This window comes from Aotus nancymaae, unplaced genomic scaffold, assembly GCF_030222135.1.
Source record: "Aotus nancymaae isolate 86718 unplaced genomic scaffold, 86718_ANA_hifiasm-v0.15.2.pri h1tg000014l, whole genome shotgun sequence".
Classification (NCBI taxonomy): domain Eukaryota; kingdom Metazoa; phylum Chordata; class Mammalia; order Primates; family Aotidae; genus Aotus; species Aotus nancymaae.
In genome coordinates, this window is record NW_026988425.1 from 76,817,775 (window position 1) to 76,828,602 (window position 10,828).

Genomic DNA, 10,828 nt, shown 5'->3' on the forward strand with positions numbered 1-10,828 from the left:
GAATGTGGAAGGACAGAATTGTGCTCCCATCAGGAGTAAAGTTACAGCACAGTATCCGTATGGTGTCTTGACATGGGTGGAAATCCTGTGATTTCTTTCTGCATCACTGATAAGAGTGGTTTCAAGAACGTTTTTCCTTTGTGACAGTGCAGGTAACTGAGAGAATGATTACCTCTCTGTATCAAAGCAGGTCCTGACGAAAAATTGAACGCAAGGCAGAGTTCTAGAGACTGTCTGCTTCTTCCATTGTTCATCTTTCCCAGATGCACAGGGGAAAGTCATCGCTAATAAAATAAGATTTGGTCATGAGGGTGTTGAAGAGGAAATATTCATGATCCAGATAAGTCATTATGTACAGTGCCTACTGCAGTGCTTTGTACAGAGTAAACAATCCAAAACAATGTACACATTGTTTTCAAATAGCTTACAAAGGAGGTAATTCTAAGTGTGTATGTTAACCTAAAAGACTCATCAGTTTTCTGGAAATCAGCACCCTCATCTGACCAAAAGGGGTCAGAACCAGGGATGAACCAGTGTTAGGGTTAGGCATGGGGTAAAGGGGGTTGGCAAATAGCTGATACTTATAATCACTAAAAATATCCAAATAGAAGGCAATAATACTATATTTAATAAAATATGGTTGATCATTTTGCAGAGGAGATAGGAAGAAACTCATTAATTGCAACTTTCACATCTGTGGGTGTGTGAAAACTGTGGATACATACATATGCGCATCAAGATTTTTATGGAAACACTAACAAGTGAAGAATTAATAAGGTGAATATGATATGATAGCCTTGGCAACCAAACTAAGTTCTTGCTAAACAGAGGGAAAGCTCAAAAAGAGGAAATACAAGACAGATAAAAGAATCGCTATAGAATTCTGAGAAATGTTAGTGACAGCATCAAGAAATTAATAAACTATAATTACCTAGAGATTGTTGTATCATTTTGGAATTGTTTATGTCTTGAGAAAATTTAAAAAGGCTTGATCATTCTAAAGAAAATAATGAAATTCAAAATTCCAGAGATGTTTGAAAGAATGTCAGTAAATAAAGTACTCAAATATAACTGTTAGTATTCAAGGGTGAATGCTAAGTCCTAAGTGCTAAGTGGTTACATGGGACCCCGGAATCACACTGCAGGTGAAACAGTGACAGAATGGGCACTTCTAGTAAGAAACTGATGACTGGCTCCACATCAATGCACTCAGGGACTGGAGGTAGAGCTTTTGGAAACAGGTGAGTTACTAATGTGAAATTCAAGTGATTAAAAGGTTTGACACCAAAGAAACTAACTTCATACCACATTTTGGCATTCTTTGTCTCAGAAGAGAATTAGCATTCAGAAACTGCAGCCTCAGAGAACTGTGAGAAGGCTTTCAGGCAGTGAGAAGGAGGAGCTACTGAGAAGGAGGAGCTACCTAGAAGGTAAACGTGGATCTGTAAGCAAGTACTACAACACAGAATAAGAAAAGCCACAGTAAGGTAAATACTGATTATCCTTATTTTCTAGGCAGATTTTATTTTCAATGTTGTAGATTTTGCTATTATTCTAGTTTAAATTGACTTATCTCCATTCATGGTTCACTTAATCTTGATTCATTGTAGAAATTCTTAAAAAGTTATCCCTTTTTCAGACAATAGCTAAATTTTTTTTACTATAATTTTTAACCTCGTAACATCAAATACAGTATAAAAAGTAATATTTCAATATTATGCTTTTAGGCAAATATAACATATTCTAATTAATTTTATACTACTTTTTAAAATGAGAAACTATCATGTGAACAAAATTTAGATTATATACCATACTTGATGAACCCAAAAGAAAGACAGGCCTGGGTATGGTTTATAGGGTGTAAATGCTGCCTGCTACAGGATATTTTATTTCAACTACTATCTCAGAAGAAAAAAAGGTGAAATAAAATCAGTGTTATGGAAAATAATTGAACATTTCAGTTTTGGTGCTAGGGGGAATTTATTTTTCATTTTTATTTGAGCAGATTCTATCACTACATGTAGAAATGCCAGCAATTGTATCACCTGGGTCCTACAGAAGCTTGTGACCTTCTAGGGAAGATCTGTCAATTCATTGCTGTTAGAATAGTAACCAGCAGGCCGGGTGTGGTGACTCACACCTGTAATCCCAGCACTTTGGGAGGCCGAGGTGGGTGGATCACAAGGTCAAGAGATCGAGACCATCCTGGCCAACATGGGGAAACCCTGTCTCTACTAAAATACAAAAATTAGCTGGGCGTGGTGGCGTACGACTGTGGTCCCAGCTACTCGGGAGGCTGAGGCAGGAAAACTGCTTGAACCCGGGAGACGAAGGTTGCAGTGAGCCGAGATCGCGCCACTGCACTCCAGCCTGGAAACAGAGTGAGACTCCGTCTCAAAAAAAAAAAAAAAAAAAAAAAAGAATAGTAACCAGCAGTAAGTCAGAGCAGACTGACTTGAAATAATGCAAAACCAAACCAAGATATCATAATGTAATCTAACAGCTTACATAAAAAAGCTAAAATACAAAATTTCAAATAATATTAGCTCTAACCAATAATCACTGGAGAAAAGAGTTATATGGGTTTAAATTGTGAACTTTTTAAATAGTTACATGAAAAAAGAAAATCCTCAGAGTCTTTGTTTTCAAAATTTGAACAGATAGAGCTTCAGCAAGGAAGAATCTCCTCCCCAACTCCTTTGCTGCTTGAGAAATATTTATGCAGATGAAAACAGAAGAAATTTTTCCGTATGAAGAAGATAGTAATGGAACTGGTCATTCTCTTTTTATATCCATATATTGACTGTATGTCATTAAGTTTCTTTGGCTTTTAGAGAATGGCCACATCCACAGAATGACTAGGAGCACAGATAGTCTCCAAATAGTACAGATTTAATATTTGAATGTCTTAAAGATACATTTCAATTATAGAAACAATATTATGAACATGGCCAGTGAGAATCTGAAGCATTTCAACATCCGAGCAGTCACATTTTATTGTAATATAATGAATGTGGGTTTTGGGGCAGACTTACCTGTATTCAAACTCAGGTACTGTTACTTTCAGTGAATCTTTGGACACAAATTTGTCTTCTTCATTTTTAATGTTTATGTGTACGTAGTAGGCATATATACTTATGGAGTACAGGAGACTTTTTAACACAGGCATACAACGCTGGACAAAAATTTTTAATTTCACTTTAATAATGATAATTAATAGTAGTACTAGCACAATCAAAACAGTAACAATAATATTTATTGAACATTTGCTATGTTCTAGGCATTATTCTAAGTTCTTTTCTGTATTATTTTAATTCTCACACAATGAGATCAGTATTATTAATATCTTCATTTTACAGAAAAATATTGTCACCAATTTTTTAATAATAGTCCCCAAGAACTATTTGTATAATAGAATTTCTTGTATATGTTTTTAATTATACACTATGTAAATATGTAAAATGTACACAATAGGTATCTTGAAGAGATAAATCTCTCTTAGTAGGTCTTTATTAAAAGGTAGGTATAATTTTATTACTGTAGACAAATATTGTTCTTTAAATTCATGATAATTGCCTTCCTTCCATCCATCCATCCATCCATCCATCCATCCATCCATCCATCTTTCCTCCCCTCTTGCTTCCTTACCTTCCAGCCTTTCTTCCCTATTCTGCAGCCTTTGCCTTCCTTGCTCCCTTTGTCTCTTCCAATCTTCCTCCCTTTCCTCATTCCCTTTCTCCTTCCTTTGGTCAGATAATCATCCCAGTAACTATTTCTGTGGGACTACACACTGTGCTAGTCATCCCAGTGAAAATCATGTGGTGAATAAGATACAGTTTTTCCCTAGTGGAGCTCATTGACTTGTGGCAGGGAATTGAGGAAGTGTATTAATCTGATCTCACACTGCTATAGAGATATTATCTGAGACTGGTAATTCATAAAGAAAGAGGTTTAATTGACCCACAGTTCTGCATAGCTGAGGAAGTCTCAGGAAACTTTCAGTCATGGAAGATGGTGAAGGAGAAGCAAGCACCGTCTTCACGAGGCAACAGGAGGGAGAGCAAGGCTAGGAAGTGCCACACTTTAAAACTATCAGCTCTGGTGAGAATTCACTCACTATCACTAGAATAGCATTGGGAATAGCCCTCGTGTTCCAATCACCTCCCACCAGGTTCTCCCTCAACACATGGGGATTACAATTCAAGATGAGATTTGGGTGGGGACTCAGAGCCCAACCATATCAGGAGGTAAGCATTAAAGTCATTAAAATACAATTAACCAATTGTTAACATAGAGGCTGATGCTTGAGAACTTGTAACAAAGGGCTTGACCTAGGCTAGGGACTTTTTCTCAGGTTAAATAATTTAACATATAGCAATATAATTATACATGGCTAAATTAATTTTATTGATGCTGTCAGAGATTCAATTTTAATATTAGATAATTTAATATTACTTTGAAAGAGTGATTTACATATTACATTTAACTTACCTAATATCATTTTATAGATGCATTCAATTTTTTTATTTATATTAAAATTAAGACATAGTTTTAAAAGAATACTATCTGCACTTTTCAGAGTGTATGATTATTTTATAGCCACTTTTCCCTTTGGTAATGCACTTTTAGAAATGCAATGAAGAAATAATACTTGATTTATAAAATTCAACATTACAAAAGAAATCTTTTCAGAAATATATCCTGTTAGCATAATTTAAAAATATTTTGGAAGTTGACTTGGAACATCGAAATCATTACAAATAAAATATCCTCATTATGTTGTTGAGTAAGTCACAGATACTATGATTGGAAAAATTGAAAGGACATGAGAATTTTCTCAGAACAGCAAATAAGTCATATTTTCATCATATACTTTGCTTATCTATATACGCTTTGCTTATCTCTGTATAATCAGTCCCATGGGGCATTTAAATTGGTTGGTCCAGTTGAAATGGGATTGTTTGAAATGAATGTATTTCTAGATATTATATTTCATAGTTTTAAAAATATGGAAATGAAATAAAACTCAAGTTCAGTTTCTTAGAAGAAAATTGGACTGTGACTTGAATCTACAGGATAGAGAACTCAGATGTATTATTGATTTACTACCACCAAATTTATGGTTATTTATTTATTTCTGTGCTGCTTCAGGCCTTTATTGGAAGTTAACAAAGTTTTGATTATTCAATTTTGCTGTTTGAACTGAGAAAGAATAAGTAGTATTGATGGTTGAGAAAGGTTGCTATTTAATAGCAATACAGGAAGTATGAATGCTTATCTGCACTTATTTTCTCCCTACTATAATGCAATGAACATAACAAAAATTCTTAATGGTTTAAGACCAGAAAAAAAATAATTAGCTCTATTCATTTCTTTTAATGCTGTGTAACAAATGATCACAAACTTACTGGTTAAAGTCAGTGTAAATTTATTATCCCACAGTTTCTGTGGGATAGGAATCTAAGCCTAGGCTAACTAGGTCCTCTGCTCAGGGTTTTCACTAAGCTAAAATCAAGTTGTCAGTCAGGTTTGCAATCTCAGTTAATGCTTGAGATTCTCTTCCAAGCTACTGGCTGTTGGCAGAATTCAGTTCCTTGGAGCTGTAGGACTGAAGTCCTCATCTCCTAAAGGTTTCTGGTGGTTCCCTGTCTAGTGACAGGGATTCTCTTTTACAAGCTTTTCTTCTGTCCCTGATCTCTAGACTCTCCTTTAGTGGGCTCATCTGATCAGGTAAGGACCACCAGGGTAATCTCTCTTTTGAATAACCTAAAGTCATCTGTCTAAGGACCTTAATTATATCTTCAAAATCTCTTCATCTTTGCCATATAAACTAATCATGGGCATGATATCCCATCATTTTCACTGGGCCCACCCACACTCAAGGGGAAAGGAGAATTCTACCTAGCAGGGGAGATTTCCCCAGAATTACTGCCACCTGGATCATTTTTAAATACTAATAGACACAGAGAATACCATTGGGAGAGAATTATACAGTAATTGATATGCCTCCAATAAATTAGTTGATATTAAAAATAAATTTTTAGTAAACTTTATAACTTCAGAAATATAAAAAAACTGACTTTAATTAGAAAAAAGTATCAAAAAACAGTGCAACATGCATTTTATATTTTTGTTATAAAAACTAAAATATGACAATATTTTTATGAACAGGTATTTATGTGTTGTATCATATTTATGTATCTATTTTAAATTAGCAAAAATATTGGTGAATTTAATTTTTAGGCACAGCAGTAAGACTTTTTTTTTTTTTTTTTTTTTTTTTTGAGGCAGGGTCTTGCTTTGTTGCCCGGGTGGAATGCAGTGGGATGATCTCGGCTCACTGCAACCTCTGCTTCCTTGGCTCAAGTGATCCTCCCACCTTAGCCTCCAGAGTAGCTGGTACTACAGGCAAATGCTGCCATGCCAGGTTAATTTTTTTTTTTTTTTTGTGGAGACAGGGTTTTACCATGCTACCCAGGCTAGTCTCAAACTCCTGGGCTCAAGTGAACCATTCACCTTGGCCTCTAAAAGTAGATTGTTCTTATATTTTCCTTTCCTCGTGGAGTAAAACAAAAATTGTTTCATATGAATACACTTTCAGAATAGGAAGGAACACAGTTAACTGAAATTTACAATGGTCTGGAATTAAGCTGCTCCCAAAGTCATGAATTGTTTCACCTTTGGCTGATTACCTCCCATTTATTGAAAATCACAGAAAGTTCAGGTATAGTGGCTTACACCTGTAATCGCAGCAATTTGGGAGGCTGAGTAGGGCTAATCACAAGGTCAGGAGTTCAAAACCAGACTGGCCAACATGGTAAAACCCCATCTCTACTAAAAAAAAGTACAAAAAATTACCCCTCACCCCGGGTGCGGTGGTGAGTGCCTGTATCCCAGCCACTTGGGAGGCTGAGGCAGGAAAATTGCTTGACTCTGGGAGGCAGAGATTGCACTAAGTTGAGACTGTGCCACTGTACTCCAGCCTGGGCAACAGAGAGAGACTCTGTCTCAACAAATAAAAGGAAATCAGAGGATATAACGCTGCATGCTCTATTTGAAATATTCTGACTTCTGTAATTTTTTAAAAATACAGTATTAGAACCATAAGACTTCACACTTAAAATACTTAAGAACTTAGATAAAAAATATATGTTTATAAAGTAAATACAAAATATACAACAATAAAACTCACAAATGTTGAAATGATAAAAGGATACATATACATAACACAGATTAACAATAATAACAAAGTAGATTATATATATGTATATATAATTATGATATTTAGAATTCTTCCTTTGAATTCATACACAAATAGAGCATCAGGGGCTTCTGTTCATGAATTATATATAACATTTAACTTCCAGTTTGCTTATTTTTTTAAGACCTATTAACAAACAATTAATAAATAACAAGGTTAGTCTTTTCTTAAGTATATCTACAGTAACTTTAGAAGAAAGATATTCCTAGCACCTTTTATATTTATTTACTTTTACAATTTTTTGTGTTTGGGGAATGACTTTTAACATTTCTATTGAATCAAATGTATAAAAGAGTTTGGAAAGGCTGGCTGTAGGAAATTATTTTCATGCTGTACCAGATTAACAAGTACAATTTAGAAAAGTCTTCCCTAGGTACATAACGCTTTTTCAGTAATGTTTATTGAAATGAATATGAATTTGTAGAAGGCCACATAATACCGTCTGAACATGGACTTTGGAGTCAGACAGAACTTAAAGGCTCAGACATTTGCCAAATGAGTGACTTTGGCTTATATTTAATCTTTTGGAAGATCAATTTGTCTTTAAAGTAATATAATATAGAAATGATATATGAAAAATGATTAGCATGTTATCAGACACAAATTATTTTCTGAGCAAGTGTGGTTAATATTGTCCTTATTAGAATATGAGCATCCTATATTTTCTGATAATATCAAAATGAAATTCTTGACTCTAATTTTACTCTTGCCTTACGAAGCATTGGAAGAGATTGTAACAATAGTGTAAACAAAACAACACAAGAGTTCATGTTTGGCATAAGATGCTCTTGGTTAAACAGATGAAAGGTCTGTGTTGTTTAACTATCTGCATATCAGTCCCATATTGATAATATTGTACATTGTTTCTGTGATTTGGAAAACCTGGGCATCATTTCAAAGCTTCATGTTAAGAGCTGGAAGGAAAACTATATTATGTCAACATGACCTACTCCTGATTCATGACCCTTTAATTTTAGTAGTACTTGTGTTTTTTCTTATAAGCTTAAGGAACAATAACAAAAAAAAGGTACAAGTAATTGAGATTTTGAGATCATTTAAGAATTCATCACTTCAAATTAAAAAAAAAAAATTCTTGTGCTCCTTTGGCAGCACATATACTAAAATTGGAACTATACAGAGAAGATTAGCATGGCCCCTGCACGAGGATGACACGCAAATTCGTGACGCATTCCATATTTTTTTAAAATAAAAAAAATTTAAAAAAAGAAAAAAGATGTCTTTATCCAAGATAGAGATCACCTATAATTGCTAGGTAACTCTGGGAGATGTTGACATTCTACTTGTCACATTTTATCAAAACATGTTATGTCATTAGCAAAGACAAATGCCTACCCGATCTCCTGAACTAAGTTCTGATCTCACTTTGCCTTTGCCAACCACTTGATATTCACGTGGGAAATCAATGATCACTGTGCCAAAATTTCCTTTATTTAACAAAAAAAATAAACCCTCAACTAGAGCTTCTGAAATCCACATACTGTGGCTGGGTTCCAAAACCAATACACTGGGACAGTGAGATGTCCTTTGACTCCATCATACTGGATTCTGAATAGCTATTATATATTTACTCAGAGACACAATGAAAAAAAAAAATACTGTCTCTTTGTGAATTGAGACTGCTATGCCTCACCTAAAGAAACAAATATATTATTGAGATATGACTAGGAGAATAAGCTGATTAGCTCATTGATTCAGTCAATATGTCATTATTGAAAACAGTACAGTAACATTCTTTTTACACAAGTTCTAAAGAAAAATGGGGAACAAAATAAATGGTCCTTGTCTTTGAAACACTTAAAATTTTGTTCATAAATTTATAATCAAAGGTTTATAGAAAACATGATTTTAAATTCATGCCCATTATCCAAATTATCCTAATTTTTCTTTGATTGCAATTCTGTTCCTTCACTCTTCAGGCTTCATTCTTTGTGACCTTAGTCAATTCATTAAGCTATTCAAGCTTCAGTTTTCTCATTTGTAAAGCAGACATAATAATAGTACTGAATAATTTTCCTTAGGAAGAAAAATGTGATTGCAAAACACTACTGTCTGGTTGTGAGAGAAAGCTAAATAAGCTCTAGCAATCAAACTAATAATTACAGTTGTCTGAATAATAGTAATCATAATAATAATAAAATTACAATAATAGTTTTTATGTTGGTTGTTCATGATTGAATGTCACTATATTACTGACATTTTAGAGCCAAGATAAAAATGTATTTATAGTCACAGAACAACAGAATATTGCTGTTAGATTAAATACAAAAATCAGGTTACTGCAATACCAATTTTACACAGATGCTGATATTGAGAATGACTATGCTACCTGTCTACTAGTGACTGGAAACCTAGTTCTTTTCTGCATCACTCTGCATTATAATTACACCTAGCATTTATTGTGCACTTACTAGGTCTAAGTAATGGAATAAAAAAACAGCAATTTAATTTTAATTTAATTTAATGTATTTTTACAGCAATCCTCTGATGGGTATATATTACTGCGACTGTCTCTATTACTACATGTGAGGAAACAGCTTCCTCTGCTCTGAGTGGCAGAGCCTGGGTATGAACATGGGTAAGCTGACTGCAGAACCCAAATATATAACCACCCTACCAGGTGTATAAATTTGTACATATGTTTCTCAGTGTATGTGTTTAATTACAGAAATGGAACATATGAGTTAAATACATATGTGGTAATTTTTACAGAATTTCATTGCCATTAATTTACTTCTCTTCCTTAGGCTTTAAAGAGCATATATTCTAATGTTTTTTAAACTTTTACATATTTATTTACAATGGTGACTCAGAATAATGAGAAATTAGTGACTTAGAAAAGGAATTCAGAAATAATCTGGGTTCAGATGACCTGGAGGTTAACATTTTTAAATCAAGAAGCAAAATTAAATTGATCTAAATAAATAAATCTGGTATATTATTTAGTAGGAAGAAGTTCATGTTCTTTAACAACAAGAGGAGGAAAAAGGTGAACAAATGATACAGACATGGAATTGGGAAAAATGGTTCCTTCTATATAACAAGATAAATTTTTTTTTGAGACAGAGTCTCACTCTGTTGCTCAGGCTAAAGTGTAGTGGTGTGATCTCAACTCACTGCAACCTCTACTTCTCTGCTTCCTGGGTTCAAGCAATTCTCCTGCCTCAGCCTCCAGAGTGGCTGGCATTACAGGCATGTGCCAGCATGCCTAGCTAATTTTTGTATTTTTAGTAGAGACGATGTTTCATTATGTTGGCCAGGCTGATCTAGAACTCCTGACTTCAGGTGATCTGCCTGCCTTGGCCTCCCAAAGTGCTGAGATTACAGGTGTGAGCCACTACACCCAGCCAACATTTTTAAAAGGATGTAATATATAAGAGTTCAGTGACAAACAGTCCCATATGTATTCCTTAAATATGCTATGAATCTATATGTCAATTATCAATACCAAAGATTGGGAAACAATTCTCCATGACGCTCATGAGCTTCTGGATGTCTTGCAAGAAGGGCTGAATTCCTTTGTTTCAGAATTTCTTTTCAGGGCTATTT

The 10,828-nt window shown here is 34.3% G+C and overlaps 1 non-coding gene across 1 annotated transcript; it reads left to right on the top strand.

Moving 5' to 3' along the window:
• Positions 1-8,356: 8,356 nt before the first annotated feature.
• Positions 8,357-8,462, top strand: LOC135274929 (U6 spliceosomal RNA). The gene has a single exon (XR_010342673.1). It is a non-coding gene; the product is annotated as a U6 spliceosomal RNA (small nuclear RNA).
• The last annotated feature ends 2,366 nt before the right edge of the window (positions 8,463-10,828 follow it).